Source organism: Salmo salar, chromosome 09 (genome assembly GCF_965601325.2).
Source record: "Salmo salar chromosome 09, fSalSal1, whole genome shotgun sequence".
In the NCBI taxonomy this organism is placed as follows: Eukaryota; Metazoa; Chordata; class Actinopteri; order Salmoniformes; family Salmonidae; genus Salmo; species Salmo salar.
In genome coordinates, this window is record NC_138299.1 from 90,128,764 (window position 1) to 90,150,436 (window position 21,673).

The 21,673-nt window shown below is 50.0% G+C and overlaps 1 protein-coding gene across 2 annotated transcripts in view; it reads left to right on the top strand.

Annotated features, from left to right (window-relative positions):
- LOC106612123 (glutamate receptor 1-like) overlaps positions 1 to 21,673 on the top strand; it is a 344,456-nt gene that overhangs the window by 54,853 nt on the left and 267,930 nt on the right. The gene's annotated exons all lie outside the window — the stretch shown is intronic.

Sequence of the window (21,673 nt, forward strand, 5' to 3'; positions counted from 1 at the left end):
TGTTGTCTCTAAGGGTTTGGTACTGGTCCCGCTGTCTCTAAGTTTGGTACTGGTCCTGCTGTCTCTATGGGTTTGGTACTGGTCCTGCTGTCTCTAAGGGTTTGGTACTGGTCCCGCTGTCTCTAAGTTTGTTACTGGTCCTGCTGTCTCTATGGGTTTGGTACTGGTCCTGCTGTCTCTAAGGGTTTGGTACTGGTCCTGCTGTCTCTAAGGGTTAGGTACTGGTCCTGCTGTCTCTAAGGGTTTGGTATTGGTCCTTCTGTCTCTAAGGGTTTGGTACTGGTCCTGCTGTCTCTAAGGGTTTGGTACTGGTCCTGCTGTCTCTAAGGGTTTGGTACTGGTTCTGCTGTCTCTAAGGGTTTGGTAATGGTCCTTCTGTCTCTAAGGGTTTGGTACTGGTCCTGCTGGCTCTAAGTGTTTGGTACTGGTCCTGCTGTCTCTAAGGTTTTGGTACTGGTCCTGCTGTCTCTAAGGGTTTGGTACTGGTCCTGCTGTCTCTATGGGTTTGGTACTGGTCCTGCTGTCTCTATGGGTTTGGTACTGGTCCTGCTGTCTCTAAGGGTTTGGTACTGTACTGGTCCCACTGTATCTAAGGGTTTGGTACTGGTCCTGCTGTCTCTAAGGGTTTGGTACTGGTCCTGCTGTCTCTAAGGGTTTGGTACTGGTCCTTCTGTCTCTAAGGGTTTGGTACTGGTCCTGCTGTCTCTAAGGGTTTGGTACAGGTCCTGCTGTCTCTAAGGGTTTGGTACTGTTCCTGCTGGCTCTAAGGGTTTGGTACTGGTCCTGCTGTCTCTATGGGTTTGGTACTGGTCCTGCTGTCTCTATGGGTTTGGTACTGGTCCTGCTGTCTCTAAGGGTTTGGTACTGGTCCTGCTGTCTCTATGGGTTTGGTACTGGTCCTGCTGTCTCTAAGGGTTTGGTACTGGTCCTGCTGTTTCTAAGGGTTTGGTACTGGTCCTGTTGTCTCTAAGGGTTTGGTACTGTACTGGTCCTGCTGGCCCTATGGGTTTGGTACTGGTCCTGCTGTCTCTAAGCGTTTGGTACTGGTCCTGTTGTCTCTAAGGGTTTTGTACTGTACTGGTCCTTCTGTCTCTAAGGGTTTGGTACTGTACTGGTCCTTCTGTCTCTAAGGGTTTGGTACTGTACTGGTCCTGCTGTCTCTAAGGGTTTGGTACTGGTCCTGCTGTCTCTAAGGGTTTGGTACTGGTCCTGCTGTCTCTATGAGTTTGGTACTGGTCCTGTTGTCTCTAAGGGTTTGGTACTGTACTGGTCCTGCTGTCTCTTAGGGTGTGGTACTGGTCCCACTGTATCTAAGGGTTTGGTACTGGTCCTGCTGTCTCTAAGGGTTTGGTACTGGGCCTGCTGTCTCTAAGGGTTTGGTACTGGTCCCACTGTCTCTTTGGGTTTGGTACTGGTCCTGCTGTCTCTAAGGGTTTGGTACTGGTCCCACTGTCTCTTAGGGTTTGGTACTGGTTCTGCTGTCTCTAAGGATTTGGTACTGTACTGGTCCCACTGTCTCTATGGGTTTGGTACTGGTCCTGCTGTCTCTAAGGGTTTGGTACTGGTTCTGCTGTCTCTATGGGTTTGGTACTGGTCCTGCTGTCTCTAAGGGTTTGGTACTGGTCCCACTGTCTCTTTGGGTTTGGTACTGGTCCTGCTGTCTCTAAGGGTTTGGTACTGGTCCCACTGTCTCTTAGGGTTTGGTACTGGGCCTGCTGTCTCTAAGGGTTTGGTAATGGTTCTGCTGTCTCTAAGGATTTGGTACTGTACTGGTCCCACTGTCTCTTTGGGTTTGGTACTGGTCCTGCTGTCCCTAAGGGTTTGGTACTGGTCCCACTGTCTCTTAGGGTTTGGTACTGGTCCTGCTGTCTCTAAGGGTTTGGTACTGGTCCTGCTGTCTCTAACGGTTTGGTACTGGTACCACTGTCTCTAAGGGTTTGGTACTGGTCCTTTTGTCTCTAAGGGTTTGGTACTGGTCCTGCAGTCTCTAAGGGTTTGGTACTGGTCCTGCTGTCTCTAAGGGTTTGGTACTGTACTGGTCCCACTGTATCTAAGGGTTTGGTACTGGTCCTGCTGTCTCTAAGGGTTTGGTACTGGTCCTGCTGTCTCTAAGGGTTTGGTACTGGTCCTTCTGTCTCTAAGGGTTTGGTACTGGTCCTGCTGTCTCTAAGGGTTTGGTACTGTTCCTGCTGTCTCTGAGGGTTTGCTACTGGTCCTGTTGTCTCTAAGGGTTTGGTACTGTACTGGTCCTGCTGGCCCTTTGGGTTTGGTACTGGTCCTGCTGTCTCTAAGCGTTTGGTACTGGTCCTGTTGTCTCTAAGGGTTTTGTACTGTACTAGTCCTTCTGTCTCTAAGGGTTTGGTACTGGTCCTGCTGTCTCTAAGGGTTTGGTACTGGTCCTGCTGTCTCTATGGGTTTGGTTCTGGTCCTGCTGTCTCTAAGGGTTTGGTACTGGTCCTGCTGTTTCTAAGGGTTTGGTACTGGTCCTGTTGTCTCTAAGGGTTTGGTACTGTACTGGTCCTGCTGGCCCTATGGGTTTGGTACTGGTCCTGCTGTCTCTAAGCGTTTGGTACTGGTCCTGTTGTCTCTAAGGGTTTTGTACTGTACTGGTCCTTCTGTCTCTAAGGGTTTGGTACTGTACTGGTCCTTCTGTCTCTAAGGGTTTGGTACTGTACTGGTCCTGCTGTCTCTAAGGGTTTGGTACTGGTCCTGCTGTCTCTAAGGGTTTGGTACTGGTCCTGCTGTCTCTATGAGTTTGGTACTGGTCCTGTTGTCTCTAAGGGTTTGGTACTGTACTGGTCCTGCTGTCTCTTAGGGTGTGGTACTGGTCCCACTGTATCTAAGGGTTTGGTACTGGTCCTGCTGTCTCTAAGGGTTTGGTACTGGGCCTGCTGTCTCTAAGGGTTTGGTACTGGTCCCACTGTCTCTTTGGTGTTTGGTACTGGTCCTGCTGTCTCTAAGGGTTTGGTACTGGTCCCACTGTCTCTTAGGGTTTGGTACTGGTTCTGCTGTCTCTAAGGATTTGGTACTGTACTGGTCCCACTGTCTCTATGGGTTTGGTACTGGTCCTGCTGTCTCTAAGGGTTTGGTACTGGTTCTGCTGTCTCTATGGGTTTGGTACTGGTCCTGCTATCTCTAAGGGTTTGGTACTGGTCCCACTGTCTCTTTGGGTTTGGTACTGGTCCTGCTGTCTCTAAGGGTTTGGTACTGGTCCCACTGTCTCTTAGGGTTTGGTACTGGGCCTGCTGTCTCTAAGGGTTTGGTAATGGTTCTGCTGTCTCTAAGGATTTGGTACTGTACTGGTCCCACTGTCTCTTTGGGTTTGGTACTGGTCCTGCTGTCCCTAAGGGTTTGGTACTGGTCCCACTGTCTCTTAGGGTTTGGTACTGGTCCTGCTGTCTCTAAGGGTTTGGTACTGGTCCTGCTGTCTCTAACGGTTTGGTACTGGTACCACTGTCTCTAAGGGTTTGGTACTGGTCCTTTTGTCTCTAAGGGTTTGGTACTGGTCCTGCAGTCTCTAAGGGTTTGGTACTGGTCCTGCTGTCTCTAAGGGTTTGGTACTGTACTGGTCCCACTGTATCTAAGGGTTTGGTACTGGTCCTGCTGTCTCTAAGGGTTTGGTACTGGTCCTGCTGTCTCTAAGGGTTTGGTACTGGTCCCACTGTATCTAAGGTTTTGGTACTGGTCCTGCTGTCTCTAAGGGTTTGGTACTGGTCCCACTGTCTCTATGGGTTTGGTACTGGTCCTGTTGTCTCTAAGGATTTGGTACTGTACTGGTCCCAATTTCTCTATGGGTTTGGTACTGGTCCTGCTGTCTCTAAGGGTTTGGTACTGGTCCCACTGTCTCTAAGGGTTTGGTACTGGTCCTGCTGACTCTAAGGGTTTGGTACTGGTCCCACTGTCTCTTAGGGTTTGGTACTGGGCCTGCTGTCTCTAAGGGTTTGGTACTGGTCCTGCTGTCTCTATGGGTTTGGTACTGGTCCTGCTGTCTCTAAGGGTTTGGTACTGGTCCTGTTGTCTCTAAGGGTTTGGTACTGGTCCTGTTGTCTCTAAGGGTTTGGTACTGGTCTTGCTGTCTCTAAGTTTGGTACTGGACCTGTTGTCTCTAAGGGTTTGGTACTGGTCCTGTTGTCTCTAAGGGTTTGGTACTGGTTCTGCTGTCTCTAAGGGTTTGGTACTGGTCCTGTTGTCTCTAAGGGTTTGGTACTGGTCCCGCTGTCTCTAAGTTTGGTACTGGTCCTGCTGTCTCTATGGGTTTGGTACTGGTCCTGCTGTCTCTAAGGGTTTGGTACTGGTCCCGCTGTCTCTAAGTTTGGTACTGGTCCTGCTGTCTCTAAGGGTTTGGTACTGGTTCTGCTGTCTCTAAGGGTTTGGTATTGGTCCTTCTGTCTCTAAGGGTTTGGTACTGGTCCTGCTGTCTCTAAGGGTTTGGTACTGGTCCTGCTGTCTCTAAGGGTTTGGTACTGGTCCCGCTGTCTCACAGTTTGGTACTGGTCCTGCTGTCTCTATGGGTTTGGTACTGGTCCCGCTGTCTCTAAGTTTGTTACTGGTCCTGCTGTCTCTATGGGTTTGGTACTGGTCCTGCTGTCTCTAAGGGTTTGGTACTGGTCCTGCTGTCTCTAAGGGTTTGGTACTGGTCCTGCTGTCTCTAAGGGTTTGGTATTGGTCCTTCTGTCTCTAAGGGTTTGGTACTGGTCCTGCTGTCTCTAAGGGTTTGGTACTGGTCCTGCTGTCTCTAAGGGTTTGGTACTGGTTCTGCTGTCTCTAAGGGTTTGGTATTGGTCCTTCTGTCTCTAAGGGTTTGGTACTGGTCCTGCTGTCTCTAAGTGTTTGGTACTGGTCCTGCTGTCTCTAAGGTTTTGGTACTGGTCCTGCTGTCTCTATGGGTTTGGTACTGGTCCTGCTGTCTCCATGGGTTCGGTACTGGTCCTGCTGTCTCTAAGGGTTTGGTTCTGTACTGGTCCCACTGTATCTAAGGGTTTGGTACTGGTCCTGCTGTCTCTAAGGGTTTGGTACTGGTCCTGCTGTCTCTAAGGGTTTGGTACTGGTACCACTGTCTCTAAGGGTTTGGTACTGGTCCTGTTGTCTCTAAGGGTTTGGTACTGGTCCTGCTGTCTCTAAGGTTTTGGTACTGGTCCTGCTGTCTCTAAGGGTTTGGTACTGTACTGGTCCCACTGTATCTAAGGGTTTGGTACTGGTCCTGCTGTCTCTAAGGGTTTGGTACTGGTCCTGCTGTCTCTAAGGGTTTGGTACTGGTCCTGCTGGCTCTAAGGGTTTGGTACTGGTCCTGCTGTCTCTATGGGTTTGGTACTGGTCCTGCTGTCTCTATGGGTTTGGTACTGGTCCTGCTGTCTCTAAGGGTTTGGTACTGGTCCTGCTGTCTCTATGGGTTTGGTACTGGTCCTGCTGTCTCTAAGGGTTTGGTACTGGTCCTGCTGTTTCTAAGGGTTTGGTACTGGTCCTGTTGTCTCTAAGGGTTTGGTACTGTACTGGTCCTGCTGGCCCTATGGGTTTGGTACTGGTCCTGCTGTCTCTATGGGTTTGGTACTGGTCCTGCTGTCTCTAAGGGTTTGGTACTGGTCCTGCTGTCTCTAAGGGTTTGGTACTGGTCCTGCTGTCTCTAAGGGTTTGGTATTGGTCCTTCTGTCTCTAAGGGTTTGGTACTGGTCCTGCTGTCTCTAAGGGTTTGGTACTGGTCCTGCTGTCTCTAAGGGTTTGGTACTGGTTCTGCTGTCTCTAAGGGTTTGGTATTGGTCCTTCTGTCTCTAAGGGTTTGGTACTGGTCCTGCTGTCTCTAAGTGTTTGGTACTGGTCCTGCTGTCTCTAAGGTTTTGGTACTGGTCCTGCTGTCTCTAAGGGTTTGGTACTGGTCCTGCTGTCTCTATGGGTTTGGTACTGGTCCTGCTGTCTCTATGGGTTTGGTACTGGTCCTGCTGTCTCTAAGGGTTTGGTACTGTACTGGTCCCACTGTATCTAAGGGTTTGGTACTGGTCCTGCTGTCTCTAAGGGTTTTGTACTGGTCCTGCTGTCTCTAAGGGTTTGGTACTGGTACCACTGTCTCTAAGGGTTTGGTACTGGTCCTGTTGTCTCTAAGGGTTTGGTACTGGTCCTGCTGTCTCTAAGGGTTTGGTACTGGTCCTGCTGTCTCTAAGGGTTTGGTACTGTACTGGTCCCACTGTATCTAAGGGTTTGGTACTGGTCCTGCTGTCTCTAAAGGTTTGGTACTGGTCCTGCTGTCTCTAAGGGTTTGGTACTGGTCCTTCTGTCTCTAAGGGTTTGGTACTGGTCCTGCTGTCTCTAAGGGTTTGGTACAGGTCCTGCTGTCTCTAAGGGTTTGGTATTGTTTCTGCTGTCTCTAAGGGTTTGGTACTGGTCCTGGTGGCTCTAAGGGTTTGGTACTGGTCCTGCTGTCTCTATGGGTTTGGTACTGGTCCTGCTGTCTCTATGGGTTTGGTACTGGTCCTGCTGTCTCTAAGGGTTTGGTACTGGTCCTGCTGTCTCTAAGGGTTTTGTACTGTACTGGTCCTTCTGTCTCTAAGGGTTTGGTACTGTACTGGTCCTGCTGTCTCTATGGGTTTGGTACTGGTCCTGCTGTCTCTAAGCGTTTGGTACTGGTCCTGTTGTCTCTAAGGGTTTTGTACTGTACTGGTCCTTCTGTCTCTAAGGGTTTGGTACTGTACTGGTCCTGCTGTCTCTATGGGTTTGGTTCTGGTCCTGCTGTCTCTAAGGGTTTGGTACTGGTCCTGCTGTCTCTATGAGTTTGGTACTGGTCCTGTTGTCTCTAAGGGTTTGGTACTGTACTGGTCCTGCTGTCTCTTAGGGTGTGGTACTGGTCCCACTGTATCTAAGGGTTTGGTACTGGTCCGGCTGTCTCTAAGGGTTTTGTACTGGTCCTGCTGTCTCTAAGGGTTTTGTACTGTTCCTTCTGTCTCTAAGGGTTTCGTACTGGTCCTTCTGTCTCTAAGGGTTTGGTACTGGTCTTGCTGTCTCTAAGGGTTTGGTACTGGTCCCGCTGTCTCTAAGTTTGGTACTGGTCCTGTTGTCTCTAAGGGTTTGTTACTGGTCCTGTTGTCTCTAAGGGTTTGGTACTGGTCTTGCTGTCTCTAAGTTTGGTACTGGTCCTGTTGTCTCTAAGGGTTTGGTACTGGTCCTGTTGTCTCTAAGGGTTTGGTACTGGTTCTGCTGTCTCTAAGGGTTTGGTACTGGTCCTGTTGTCTCTAAGGGTTTGGTACTGGTCCCGCTGTCTCTAAGTTTGGTACTGGTCCTGCTGTCTCTATGGGTTTGGTACTGGTCCTGCTGTCTCTAAGGGTTTGGTACTGGTCCCGCTGTCTCTAAGTTTGTTACTGGTCCTGCTGTCTCTATGGGTTTGGTACTGGTCGTGCTGTCTCTAAGGGTTTGGTACTGGTCCTGCTGTCTCTAAGGGTTTGGTACTGGTCCTGCTGTCTCTAAGGGTTTGGTATTGGTCCTTCTGTCTCTAAGGGTTTGGTACTGGTCCTGCTGTCTCTAAGGGTTTGGTACTGGTCCTGCTGTCTCTAAGGGTTTGGTACTGGTTCTGCTGTCTCTAAGGGTTTGGTATTGGTCCTTCTGTCTCTAAGGGTTTGGTACTGGTCCTGCTGGCTCTAAGTGTTTGGTACTGGTCCTGCTGTCTCTAAGGTTTTGGTACTGGTCCTGCTGTCTCTAAGGGTTTGGTACTGGTCCTGCTGTCTCTATGGGTTTGGTACTGGTCCTGCTGTCTCTAAGGGTTTGGTACTGTACTGGTCCCACTGTATCTAAGGGTTTGGTACTGGTCCTGCTGTCTCTAAGGGTTTGGTACTGGTCCTGCTGTCTCTAAGGGTTTGGTACTGGTCCTTCTGTCTCTAAGGGTTTGGTACTGGTCCTGCTGTCTCTAAGGGTTTGGTACAGGTCCTGCTGTCTCTAAGGATTTGGTACTGTTCCTGCTGGCTCTAAGGGTTTGGTACTGGTCCTGCTGGCTCTAAGGGTTTGGTACTGGTCCTGCTGTCTCTATGGGTTTGGTACTGGTCCTGCTGTCTCTATGGGTTTGGTACTGGTCCTGCTGTCTCTAAGGGTTTGGTACTGGTCCTGCTGTCTCTATGGGTTTGGTACTGGTCCTGCTGTCTCTAAGGGTTTGGTACTGGTCCTGCTGTTTCTAAGGGTTTGGTACTGGTCCTGTTGTCTCTAAGGGTTTGGTACTGTACTGGTCCTGCTGGCCCTATGGGTTTGGTACTGGTCCTGCTGTCTCTAAGCGTTTGGTACTGGTCCTGTTGTCTCTAAGGGTTTTGTACTGTACTGGTCCTTCTGTCTCTAAGGGTTTGGTACTGTACTGGTCCTTCTGTCTCTAAGGGTTTGGTACTGTACTGGTCCTGCTGTCTCTAAGGGTTTGGTACTGGTACCACTGTCTCTAAGGGTTTGGTACTGGTCCTGTTGTCTCTAAGGGTTTGGTACTGGTCCTGCTGTCTCTAAGGGTTTGGTACTGGTCCTGCTGTCTCTAAGGGTTTGGTACTGTACTGGTCCCACTGTATCTAAGGGTTTGGTACTGGTCCTGCTGTCTCTAAAGGTTTGGTACTGGTCCTGCTGTCTCTAAGGGTTTGGTACTGGTCCTTCTGTCTCTAAGGGTTTGGTACTGGTCCTGCTGTCTCTAAGGGTTTGGTACAGGTCCTGCTGTCTCTAAGGGTTTGGTATTGTTTCTGCTGTCTCTAAGGGTTTGGTACTGGTCCTGGTGGCTCTAAGGGTTTGGTACTGGTCCTGCTGTCTCTATGGGTTTGGTACTGGTCCTGCTGTCTCTATGGGTTTGGTACTGGTCCTGCTGTCTCTAAGGGTTTGGTACTGGTCCTGCTGTCTCTAAGGGTTTTGTACTGTACTGGTCCTTCTGTCTCTAAGGGTTTGGTACTGTACTGGTCCTGCTGTCTCTATGGGTTTGGTACTTGTCCTGCTGTCTCTAAGCGTTTGGTACTGGTCCTGTTGTCTCTAAGGGTTTTGTACTGTACTGGTCCTTCTGTCTCTAAGGGTTTGGTACTGTACTTGTCCTGCTGTCTCTATGGGTTTGGTACTGGTCCTGCTGTCTCTAAGGGTTTGGTACTGGTCCTGCTGTCTCTATGAGTTTGGTACTGGTCCTGTTGTCTCTAAGGGTTTGGTACTGTACTGGTCCTGCTGTCTCTTAGGGTGTGGTACTGGTCCCACTGTATCTAAGGGTTTGGTACTGGTCCGGCTGTCTCTAAGGGTTTTGTACTGGTCCTGCTGTCTCTAAGGGTTTTGTACTGTTCCTTCTGTCTCTAAGGGTTTGGTACTGGTCCTTCTGTCTCTAAGGGTTTGGTACTGGTCTTGCTGTCTCTAAGGGTTTGGTACTGGTCCCGCTGTCTCTAAGTTTGGTACTGGTCCTGTTGTCTCTAAGGGTTTGTTACTGGTCCTGTTGTCTCTAAGGGTTTGGTACTGGTCTTGCTGTCTCTAAGTTTGGTACTGGTCCTGTTGTCTCTATGGGTTTGGTACTGGTCCTGCTGTCTCTAAGGGTTTGGTACTGGTCCCGCTGTCTCTAAGTTTGTTACTGGTCCTGCTGTCTCTATGGGTTTGGTACTGGTCCTGCTGTCTCTAAGGGTTTGGTACTGGTCCTGCTGTCTCTAAGGGTTTGGTACTGGTCCTGCTGTCTCTAAGGGTTTGGTATTGGTCCTTCTGTCTCTAAGGGTTTGGTACTGGTCCTGCTGTCTCTAAGGGTTTGGTACTGGTCCTGCTGTCTCTAAGGGTTTGGTACTGGTTCTGCTGTCTCTAAGGGTTTGGTATTGGTCCTTCTGTCTCTAAGGGTTTGGTACTGGTCCTGCTGGCTCTAAGTGTTTGGTACTGGTCCTGCTGTCTCTAAGGTTTTGGTACTGGTCCTGCTGTCTCTAAGGGTTTGGTACTGGTCCTGCTGTCTCTATGGGTTTGGTACTGGTCCTGCTGTCTCTAAGGGTTTGGTACTGTACTGGTCCCACTGTATCTAAGGGTTTGGTACTGGTCCTGCTGTCTCTAAGGGTTTGGTACTGGTCCTGCTGTCTCTAAGGGTTTGGTACTGGTCCTTCTGTCTCTAAGGGTTTGGTACTGGTCCTGCTGTCTCTAAGGGTTTGGTACAGGTCCTGCTGTCTCTAAGGATTTGGTACTGTTCCTGCTGGCTCTAAGGGTTTGGTACTGGTCCTGCTGGCTCTAAGGGTTTGGTACTGGTCCTGCTGTCTCTATGGGTTTGGTACTGGTCCTGCTGTCTCTATGGGTTTGGTACTGGTCCTGCTGTCTCTAAGGGTTTGGTACTGGTCCTGCTGTCTCTATGGGTTTGGTACTGGTCCTGCTGTCTCTAAGGGTTTGGTACTGGTCCTGCTGTTTCTAAGGGTTTGGTACTGGTCCTGTTGTCTCTAAGGGTTTGGTACTGTACTGGTCCTGCTGGCCCTATGGGTTTGGTACTGGTCCTGCTGTCTCTAAGCGTTTGGTACTGGTCCTGTTGTCTCTAAGGGTTTTGTACTGTACTGGTCCTTCTGTCTCTAAGGGTTTGGTACTGTACTGGTCCTTCTGTCTCTAAGGGTTTGGTACTGTACTGGTCCTGCTGTCTCTAAGGGTTTGGTACTGGTCCTGCTGTCTCTAAGGGTTTGGTACTGGTCCTGCTGTCTCTATGAGTTTGGTACTGGTCCTGTTGTCTCTAAGGGTTTGGTACTGTACTGGTCCTGCTGTCTCTTAGGGTGTGGTACTGGTCCCACTGTATCTAAGGGTTTGGTACTGGTCCTGCTGTCTCTAAGGGTTTGGTACTGGGCCTGCTGTCTCTAAGGGTTTGGTACTGGTCCCACTGTCTCTTTGGGTTTGGTACTGGTCCTGCTGTCTCTAAGGGTTTGGTACTGGTCCCACTGTCTCTTAGGGTTTGGTACTGGTTCTGCTGTCTCTAAGGATTTGGTACTGTACTGGTCCCACTGTCTCTATGGGTTTGGTACTGGTCCTGCTGTCTCTAAGGGTTTGGTACTGGTTCTGCTGTCTCTATGGGTTTGGTACTGGTCCTGCTGTCTCTAAGGGTTTGGTACTGGTCCCACTGTCTCTTTGGGTTTGGTACTGGTCCTGCTGTCTCTAAGGGTTTGGTACTGGTCCCACTGTCTCTTAGGGTTTGGTACTGGGCCTGCTGTCTCTAAGGGTTTGGTAATGGTTCTGCTGTCTCTAAGGATTTGGTACTGTACTGGTCCCACTGTCTCTTTGGGTTTGGTACTGGTCCTGCTGTCCCTAAGGGTTTGGTACTGGTCCCACTGTCTCTTAGGGTTTGGTACTGGTCCTGCTGTCTCTAAGGGTTTGGTACTGGTCCTGCTGTCTCTAACGGTTTGGTACTGGTACCACTGTCTCTAAGGGTTTGGTACTGGTCCTTTTGTCTCTAAGGGTTTGGTACTGGTCCTGCAGTCTCTAAGGGTTTGGTACTGGTCCTGCTGTCTCTAAGGGTTTGGTACTGTACTGGTCCCACTGTATCTAAGGGTTTGGTACTGGTCCTGCTGTCTCTAAGGGTTTGGTACTGGTCCTGCTGTCTCTAAGGGTTTGGTACTGGTCCTTCTGTCTCTAAGGGTTTGGTACTGGTCCTGCTGTCTCTAAGGGTTTGGTACTGTTCCTGCTGTCTCTGAGGGTTTGCTACTGGTCCTGTTGTCTCTAAGGGTTTGGTACTGTACTGGTCCTGCTGGCCCTTTGGGTTTGGTACTGGTCCTGCTGTCTCTAAGCGTTTGGTACTGGTCCTGTTGTCTCTAAGGGTTTTGTACTGTACTGGTCCTTCTGTCTCTAAGGGTTTGGTACTGGTCCTGCTGTCTCTAAGGGTTTGGTACTGGTCCTGCTGTCTCTATGGGTTTGGTACTGGTCCTGCTGTCTCTAAGGGTTTGGTACTGGTCCTGCTGTTTCTAAGGGTTTGGTACTGGTCCTGTTGTCTCTAAGGGTTTGGTACTGTACTGGTCCTGCTGGCCCTATGGGTTTGGTACTGGTCCTGCTGTCTCTAAGCGTTTGGTACTGGTCCTGTTGTCTCTAAGGGTTTTGTACTGTACTGGTCCTTCTGTCTCTAAGGGTTTGGTACTGTACTGGTCCTTCTGTCTCTAAGGGTTTGGTACTGTACTGGTCCTGCTGTCTCTAAGGGTTTGTTACTGGTCCTGCTGTCTCTAAGGGTTTGGTACTGGTCCTGCTGTCTCTATGAGTTTGGTACTGGTCCTGTTGTCTCTAAGGGTTTGGTACTGTACTGGTCCTGCTGTCTCTTAGGGTGTGGTACTGGTCCCACTGTATCTAAGGGTTTGGTACTGGTCCTGCTGTCTCTAAGGGTTTGGTACTGGGCCTGCTGTCTCTAAGGGTTTGGTACTGGTCCCACTGTCTCTTTGGGTTTGGTACTGGTCCTGCTGTCTCTAAGGGTTTGGTACTGGTCCCACTGTCTCTTAGGGTTTGGTACTGGTTCTGCTGTCTCTAAGGATTTGGTACTGTACTGGTCCCACTGTCTCTATGGGTTTGGTACTGGTCCTGCTGTCTCTAAGGGTTTGGTACTGGTTCTGCTGTCTCTATGGGTTTGGTACTGGTCCTGCTGTCTCTAAGGGTTTGGTACTGGTCCCACTGTCTCTTTGGGTTTGGTACTGGTCCTGCTGTCTCTAAGGGTTTGGTACTGGTCCCACTGTCTCTTAGGGTTTGGTACTGGGCCTGCTGTCTCTAAGGGTTTGGTAATGGTTCTGCTGTCTCTAAGGATTTGGTACTGTACTGGTCCCACTGTCTCTTTGGTTTTGGTACTGGTCCTGCTGTCCCTAAGGGTTTGGTACTGGTCCCACTGTCTCTTAGGGTTTGGTACTGGTCCTGCTGTCTCTAAGGGTTTGGTACTGGTCCTGCTGTCTCTAACGGTTTGGTACTGGTACCACTGTCTCTAAGGGTTTGGTACTGGTCCTTTTGTCTCTAAGGGTTTGGTACTGGTCCTGCAGTCTCTAAGGGTTTGGTACTGGTCCTGCTGTCTCTAAGGGTTTGGTACTGTACTGGTCCCACTGTATCTAAGGGTTTGGTACTGGTCCTGCTGTCTCTAAGGGTTTGGTACTGGTCCTGCTGTCTCTAAGGGTTTGGTACTGGTCCTTCTGTCTCTAAGGGTTTGGTACTGGTCCTGCTGTCTCTAAGGGTTTGGTACTGTTCCTGCTGTCTCTGAGGGTTTGCTACTGGTCCTGTTGTCTCTAAGGGTTTGGTACTGTACTGGTCCTGCTGGCCCTTTGGGTTTGGTACTGGTCCTGCTGTCTCTAAGCGTTTGGTACTGGTCCTGTTGTCTCTAAGGGTTTTGTACTGTACTGGTCCTTCTGTCTCTAAGGGTTTGGTACTGTACTGGTCCTTCTGTCTCTAAGGGTTTGGTACTGTACTGGTCCTGCTGTCTCTAAGGGTTTGGTACTGGTCCTGCTGTCTCTAAGGGTTTGGTACTGGTCCTGCTGTCTCTATGAGTTTGGTACTGGTCCTGTTGTCTCTAAGGGTTTGGTACTGTACTGGTCCTGCTGTCTCTTAGGGTGTGGTACTGGTCCCACTGTATCTAAGGGTTTGGTACTGGTCCTGCTGTCTCTAAGGGTTTGGTACTGGTCCTGCTGTCTCTAAGGGTTTGGTACTGGGCCTGCTGTCTCTAAGGGTTTGGTACTGGTCCCACTGTCTCTTTGGGTTTGGTACTGGTCCTGCTGTCTCTAAGGGTTTCGTACTGGTCCCACTGTCTCTTAGGGTTTGGTACTGGGCCTGCTGTCTCTAAGGGTTTGGTACTGGTTCTGCTGTCTCTAAGTATTTGGTACTGTACTGGTCCCACTGTCTCTATGGGTTTGGTACTGGTCCTGCTGTCTCTAAGGGTTTGGTACTGGTTCTGCTGTCTCTATGGGTTTGGTACTGGTCCTGTTGTCTCTAAGGGTTTGGTACTGGTCCTGTTGTCTCTAAGGGTTTGGTACTGGTCCTGCTGTCTCTAAGGGTTTGGTACTGGTCCTGCTGTCTCTAAGGGTTTGGTACTGGTTCTGCTGTCTCTATGGGTTTGGTACTGGTCCTGTTGTCTCTAAGGGTTTGGTACTGGTCCTGTTGTCTCTAAGGGTTTGGTACTGGTTCTGCTGTCTCTATGGGTTTGGTACTGGTCCTGTTGTCTCTAAGGGTTTGGTACTGGTCCTGTTGTCTCTAAGTTTGGTACTGGTCCTGCTGTCTCTATGGGTTTGGTACTGGTCCTGCTGTCTCTAAGGGTTTGGTACTGGTCCCGCTGTCTCTATGTTTGGTACTGGTCCTGCTGTCTCTAAGGGTTTGGTATTGGTCCTTCTGTCTCTAAGGGTTTGGTACTGGTCCTGCTGTCTCTAAGGGTTTGGTACTGGTCCTGCTGTCTCTAAGGGTTTGGTACTGGTCCTGCTGTCTCTAAGGGTTTGGTATTGGTCCTTCTGTCTCTAAGGGTTTGGTACTGGTCCTGCTGTCTCTAAGGGTTTGGTACTGGTCCTGCTGTCTCTAAGGGTTTGGTACTGGTCCTGCTGTCTCTAAGGGTTTGGAACTGGTCCTGCTGTCTCTATGTGTTTGGTACTGGTCCTGCTGTCTCTATGGGTTTGGTACTGGTCCTGCTGTCTCTAAGGGTTTGGTACTGTACTGGTCCCACTGTATCTAAGGGTTTGGTACTGGTCCTGCTGTCTCTAAGGGTTTGGTACTGTTCCTGCTGTCTCTAAGGGTTTGGTACTGGGACCACTGTCTCTAAGGGTTTGGTACTGGTCCTGTTGTCTCTAAGGGTTTGGTACTGGTCCTGCTGTCTCTATGAGTTTGGTACTGGTCCTGTTGTCTCTAAGGGTTTGGTACTGTACTGGTCCTGCTGTCTCTTAGGGTGTGGTACTGGTCCCACTGTATCTAAGGGTTTGGTACTGGTCCTGCTGTCTCTAAGGGTTTGGTACTGGTCCTGCTGTCTCTAAGGGTTTGGTACTGGGCCTGCTGTCTCTAAGGGTTTGGTACTGGTCCCATTGTCTCTTTGGGTTTGGTACTGGTCCTGCTGTCTCTAAGGGTTTGGTACTGGTCCCACTGTCTCTTAGGGTTTGGTACTGGGCCTGCTGTCTCTAAGGGTTTGGTACTGGTTCTGCTGTCTCTAAGGATTTGGTACTGTACTGGTCCCACTGTCTCTATGGGTTTGGTACTGGTCCTGCTGTCTCTATGGGTTTGGTACTGGTCCTGCTGTCTCTAAGGGTTTGGTACTGGTCCCGCTGTCTCTATGTTTGGTACTGGTCCTGCTGTCTCTAAGGGTTTGGTATTGGTCCTTCTGTCTCTAAGGGTTTGGTACTGGTCCTGCTGTCTCTAAGGGTTTGGTACTGGTCCTGCTGTCTCTAAGGGTTTGGTACTGGTCCTGCTGTCTCTAAGGGTTTGGTATTGGTCCTTCTGTCTCTAAGGGTTTGGTACTGGTCCTGCTGTCTCTAAGGGTTTGGTACTGGTCCTGCTGTCTCTAAGGGTTTGGTACTGGTCCTGCTGTCTCTAAGGGTTTGGAACTGGTCCTGCTGTCTCTATGTGTTTGGTACTGGTCCTGCTGTCTCTATGGGTTTGGTACTGGTCCTGCTGTCTCTAAGGGTTTGGTACTGTACTGGTCCCACTGTATCTAAGGGTTTGGTACTGGTCCTGCTGTCTCTAAGGGTTTGGTACTGTTCCTGCTGTCTCTAAGGGTTTGGTACTGGGACCACTGTCTCTAAGGGTTTGGTACTGGTCCTGTTGTCTCTAAGGGTTTGGTACTGGTCCTGCTGTCTCTATGAGTTTGGTACTGGTCCTGTTGTCTCTAAGGGTTTGGTACTGTACTGGTCCTGCTGTCTCTTAGGGTGTGGTACTGGTCCCACTGTATCTAAGGGTTTGGTACTGGTCCTGCTGTCTCTAAGGGTTTGGTACTGGTCCTGCTGTCTCTAAGGGTTTGGTACTGGGCCTGCTGTCTCTAAGGGTTTGGTACTGGTCCCATTGTCTCTTTGGGTTTGGTACTGGTCCTGCTGTCTCTAAGGGTTTGGTACTGGTCCCACTGTCTCTTAGGGTTTGGTACTGGGCCTGCTGTCTCTAAGGGTTTGGTACTGGTTCTGCTGTCTCTAAGGATTTGGTACTGTACTGGTCCCACTGTCTCTATGGGTTTGGTACTGGTCCTGCTGTCTCTATGGGTTTGGTACTGGTCCTGCTGTCTCTAAGGGTTTGGTACTGGTCCTGTTGTCTCTAAGGGTTTGGTACTGGTCCTGCTGTCTCTAAGGGTTTGGTACTGGTTCTGCTGTCTCTATGGGTTTGGTACTGGTCCTGTTGTCTCTAAGGGTTTTGTACTGGTCCAGTTGTCTCTAAGGGTTTGGTACTGGTCCTGCTATCTCTATGGGTTTGGTACTGGTCCTGTTGTCTCTAAGTTTGGTACTGGTCCTGCTGTCTCTATGGGTTTGGTACTGGTCCTGCTGTCTCTAAGGGTTTGGTACTGGTCCCGCTGTCTCTAAGTTTGGTACTGGTCCTGCTGTCTCTATGGGTTTTTTACTGGTCCTGCTGTCTCTAAGGGTTTGGTACTGGTCCTGCAGTCTCTAAGGGTTTGGTATTGGTCCTGCTGTCTCTAAGGGTTTGGTACTGGTCCTGCTGTCTCTAAGGGTTTGGTACTGGTCCTGCTGTCTCTATGGGTTTGGTACTGGTCCTGCTGTCTCTATGGGTTTGGTACTGGTCCTGCTGTCTCTAAGGGTTTGGTACTGTACTGGTCCCACTGTATCTAAGGGTTTGGTACTGGTCCTGCTGTCTCTAAGGGTTTGGTACTGGTCCTGCTGTCTCTAAGGGTTTGGTACTGGTACCGCTGTCTCTAAGGGTTTGGTACTGGTCCTGTTGTCTCTAAGGGTTTGGTACTGGTCCTGCTGTCTCTAAGGGTTTGGTACTGGTCCTGCTGTCTCTAAGGGTTTGGTACTGTACTGGTCCCACTGTATCTAAGGGTTTGGTACTGGTCCTGCTGTCTCTAAGGGTTTGGTACTGGTCCTTCTGTCTCTAAGGGTTTGGTACTGGTCCTGCTGTCTCTAAGGGTTTTGTACTGGTCCTGCTGTCTCTAAGGGTTTGGTACTGTTAATTCTGTCTCTAAGGGTTTGGTACTGGTCCTTCAGTCTCTAAGGGTTTGGTACTGGTCCTGCTGTCTCTAAGGGTTTGGTACTGGTCCTTCTGTCTCTAAGGGTTTGGTACTGGTCCTGCTGTCTCTAAGGGTTTTGTACTGGTCCTGCTGTCTCTAAGGGTTTGGTACTGTTCCTTCTGTCTCTAAGGGTTTGGTACTGGTCCTTCTGTCTCTAAGGGTTTGGTACTGGTCCTGCTGTCTCTAAGGGTTTGGTACTGGTCCTGCTGTCTCTAAGGGTTTGGTACTGGTCCCGCTGTCTCTAAGTTTGGTACTGGTCCTGTTGTCTCTAAGGGTTTGTTACTGGTCCTGTTGTCTCTAAGGGTTTGGTACTGGTCTTGCTGTCTCTAAGTTTGGTACTGGTCCTGTTGTCTCTAAGGGTTTGGTACTGGTCCTGTTGTCTCTAAGGGTTTGGTACTGTTTCTGCTGTCTCTAAGGGTTTGGTACTGGTCCTGTTGTCTCTAAGGGTTTTGTACTGGTCCTGCTGTCTCTAAGGGTTTGGTACTGTTCCTTCTGTCTCTAAGGGTTTGGTACTGGTCCTGCTGTCTCTAAGGGTTTGGTACTGGTCCCGCTGTCTCTAAGTTTGGTACTGGTCCTGTTGTCTCTAAGGGTTTGTTACTGGTCCTGTTGTCTCTAAGGGTTTGGTACTGGTCTTGCTGTCTCTAAGTTTGGTACTGGTCCTGTTGTCTCTAAGGGTTTGGTACTGGTCCTGTTGTCTCTAAGGGTTTGGTACTGGTTCTGCTGTCTCTAAGGGTTTGGTAATGGTCCTGTTGTCTCTAAGGGTTTGGTACTGGTCCTGCTGTCTCTAAGGGTTTGGTATTGGTCCTTCTGTCTCTAAGGGTTTGGTACTGGTCCTGCTGTCTCTAAGGGTTTGGTATTGGTCCTTCTGTCTCTAAGGGTTTGGTACTGGTCCTGCTGTCTCTAAGTGTTTGGTACTGGTCCTGCTGTCTCTAAGGTTTTGGTACTGGTCATGCTGTCTCTATGGGTTTGGTACTGGTCCTGCTGTCTCTATGGGTTCGGTACTGGTCCTGCTGTCTCTAAGGGTTTGGTTCTGTACTGGTCCCACTGTATCTAAGGGTTTGGTACTGGTCCTGCTGTCTCTAAGGGTTTGGTACTGGTCCTGCTGTCTCTAAGGGTTTGGTACTGGTACCACTGTCTCTAAGGGTTTGGTACTGGTCCTGTTGTCTCTAAGGGTTTGGTACTGGTCCTGCTGTCTCTAAGGTTTTGGTACTGGTCCTGCTGTCTCTAAGGGTTTGGTACTGTACTGATCCCACTGTATCTAAGGGTTTGGTACTGGTCCTGCTGTCTCTAAGGGTTTGGTACTGGTCCTGCTGTCTCTAAGGGTTTGGTACTGGTCCTGCTGGCTCTAAGGGTTTGGTACTGGTCCTGCTGTCTCTATGGGTTTGGTACTGGTCCTGCTGTCTCTATGGGTTTGGTACTGGTCCTGCTGTCTCTAAGGGTTTGGTACTGGTCCTGCTGTCTCTATGGGTTTGGTACTGGTCCTGCTGTCTCTAAGGGTTTGGTACTGGTCCTGCTGTTTCTAAGGGTTTGGTACTGGTCCTGTTGTCTCTAAGGGTTTGGTACTGTACTGGTCCTGCTGGCCCTATGGGTTTGGTACTGGTCCTGCTGTCTCTATGGGTTTGGTACTGGTCCTGCTGTCTCTAAGGGTTTGGTACTGGTCCTGCTGTCTCTAAGGGTTTGGTACTGTTCCTGCTGTCTCTATGGGTTTGGTACTGGTCCTGCTGTCTCTAAGGGTTTGGTACTGTACTGGTCCCACTGTATCTAAGGGTTTGGTACTGGTCCTGCTGTCTCTAAGGGTTTGGTACTGTTCCTGCTGTCTCTAAGGGTTTGGTACTGGGACCACTGTCTCTAAGGGTTTGGTACTGGTCCTGTTGTCTCTAAGGGTTTGGTACTGGTCCTGCTGTCTCTATGAGTTTGGTACTGGTCCTGTTGTCTCTAAGGGTTTGGTACTGTACTGGTCCTGCTGTCTCTTAGGGTGTGGTACTGGTCCCACTGTATCTAAGGGTTTGGTACTGGTCCTGCTGTCTCTAAGGGTTTGGTACTGGTCCTGCTGTCTCTAAGGGTTTGGTACTGGGCCTGCTGTCTCTAAGGGTTTGGTACTGGTCCCATTGTCTCTTTGGGTTTGGTACTGGTCCTGCTGTCTCTAAGGGTTTGGTACTGGTCCCACTGTCTCTTAGGGTTTGGTACTGGGCCTGCTGTCTCTAAGGGTTTGGTACTGGTTCTGCTGTCTCTAAGGATTTGGTACTGTACTGGTCCCACTGTCTCTATGGGTTTGGTACTGGGCCTGCTGTCTCTAAGGGTTTGGTACTGGTCCCACTGTCTCTTAGGGTTTGGTACTGGTCCTGCTGTCTCTATGGGTTTGGTACTGGTCCTGCTGTCTCTAAGGGTTTGGTACTGGTCCTGTTGTCTCTAAGGGTTTGGTACTGGTCCTGCTGTCTCTAAGGGTTTGGTACTGGTTCTGCTGTCTCTATGGGTTTGGTACTGGTCCTGTTGTCTCTAAGGGTTTTGTACTGGTCCAGTTGTCTCTAAGGGTTTGGTACTGGTCCTGTTGTCTCTAAGGGTTTGTTACTGGTCCTGTTGTCTCTAAGGGTTTGGTACTGGTCTTGCTGTCTCTAAGTTTGGTACTGGTCCTGTTGTCTCTAAGGGTTTGGTACTGGTCCTGTTGTCTCTAAGGGTTTGGTACTGGTTCTGCTGTCTCTAAGGGTTTGGTAATGGTCCTGTTGTCTCTAAGGGTTTGGTACTGGTCCTGCTGTCTCTAAGGGTTTGGTATTGGTCCTTCTGTCTCTAAGGGTTTGGTACTGGTCCTGCTGTCTCTAAGGGTTTGGTATTGGTCCTTCTGTCTCTAAGGGTTTGGTACTGGTCCTGCTGTCTCTAAGTGTTTGGTACTGGTCCTGCTGTCTCTAAGGTTTTGGTACTGGTCATGCTGTCTCTATGGGTTTGGTACTGGTCCTGCTGTCTCTATGGGTTCGGTACTGGTCCTGCTGTCTCTAAGGGTTTGGTTCTGTACTGGTCCCACTGTATCTAAGGGTTTGGTACTGGTCCTGCTGTCTCTAAGGGTTTGGTACTGGTCCTGCTGTCTCTAAGGGTTTGGTACTGGTACCACTGTCTCTAAGGGTTTGGTACTGGTCCTGTTGTCTCTAAGGGTTTGGTACTGGTCCTGCTGTCTCTAAGGTTTTGGTACTGGTCCTGCTGTCTCTAAGGGTTTGGTACTGTACTGGTCCCACTGTATCTAAGGGTTTGGTACTGGTCCTGCTGTCTCTAAGGGTTTGGTACTGGTCCTGCTGTCTCTAAGGGTTTGGTACTGGTCCTGCTGGCTCTAAGGGTTTGGTACTGGTCCTGCTGTCTCTATGGGTTTGGTACTGGTCCTGCTGTCTCTATGGGTTTGGTACTGGTCCTGCTGTCTCTAAGGGTTTGGTACTGGTCCTGCTGTCTCTATGGGTTTGGTACTGGTCCTGCTGTCTCTAAGGGTTTGGTACTGGTCCTGCTGTTTCTAAGGGTTTGGTACTGGTCCTGTTGTCTCTAAGGGTTTGGTACTGTACTGGTCCTGCTGGCCCTATGGGTTTGGTACTGGTCCTGCTGTCTCTATGGGTTTGGTACTGGTCCTGCTGTCTCTAAGGGTTTGGTACTGGTCCTGCTGTCTCTAAGGGTTTGGTACTGTTCCTGCTGTCTCTATGGGTTTGGTACTGGTCCTGCTGTCTCTAAGGGTTTGGTACTGTACTGGTCCCACTGTATCTAAGGGTTTGGTACTGGTCCTGCTGTCTCTAAGGGTTTGGTACTGTTCCTGCTGTCTCTAAGGGTTTGGTACTGGGACCACTGTCTCTAAGGGTTTGGTACTGGTCCTGTTGTCTCTAAGGGTTTGGTACTGGTCCTGCTGTCTCTATGAGTTTGGTACTGGTCCTGTTGTCTCTAAGGGTTTGGTACTGTACTGGTCCTGCTGTCTCTTAGGGTGTGGTACTGGTCCCACTGTATCTAAGGGTTTGGTACTGGTCCTGCTGTCTCTAAGGGTTTGGTACTGGTCCTGCTGTCTCTAAGGGTTTGGTACTGGGCCTGCTGTCTCTAAGGGTTTGGTACTGGTCCCATTGTCTCTTTGGGTTTGGTACTGGTCCTGCTGTCTCTAAGGGTTTGGTACTGGTCCCACTGTCTCTTAGGGTTTGGTACTGGGCCTGCTGTCTCTAAGGGTTTGGTACTGGTTCTGCTGTCTCTAAGGATTTGGTACTGTACTGGTCCCACTGTCTCTATGGGTTTGGTACTGGGCCTGCTGTCTCTAAGGGTTTGGTACTGGTCCCACTGTCTCTTAGGGTTTGGTACTGGTCCTGCTGTCTCTATGGGTTTGGTACTGGTCCTGCTGTCTCTAAGGGTTTGGTACTGGTCCTGTTGTCTCTAAGGGTTTGGTACTGGTCCTGCTGTCTCTAAGGGTTTGGTACTGGTTCTGCTGTCTCTATGGGTTTGGTACTGGTCCTGTTGTCTCTAAGGGTTTTGTACTGGTCCAGTTGTCTCTAAGGGTTTGGTACTGGTCCTGCTATCTCTATGGGTTTGGTACTGGTCCTGTTGTCTCTAAGTTTGGTACTGGTCCTGCTGTCTCTATGGGTTTGGTACTGGTCCTGCTGT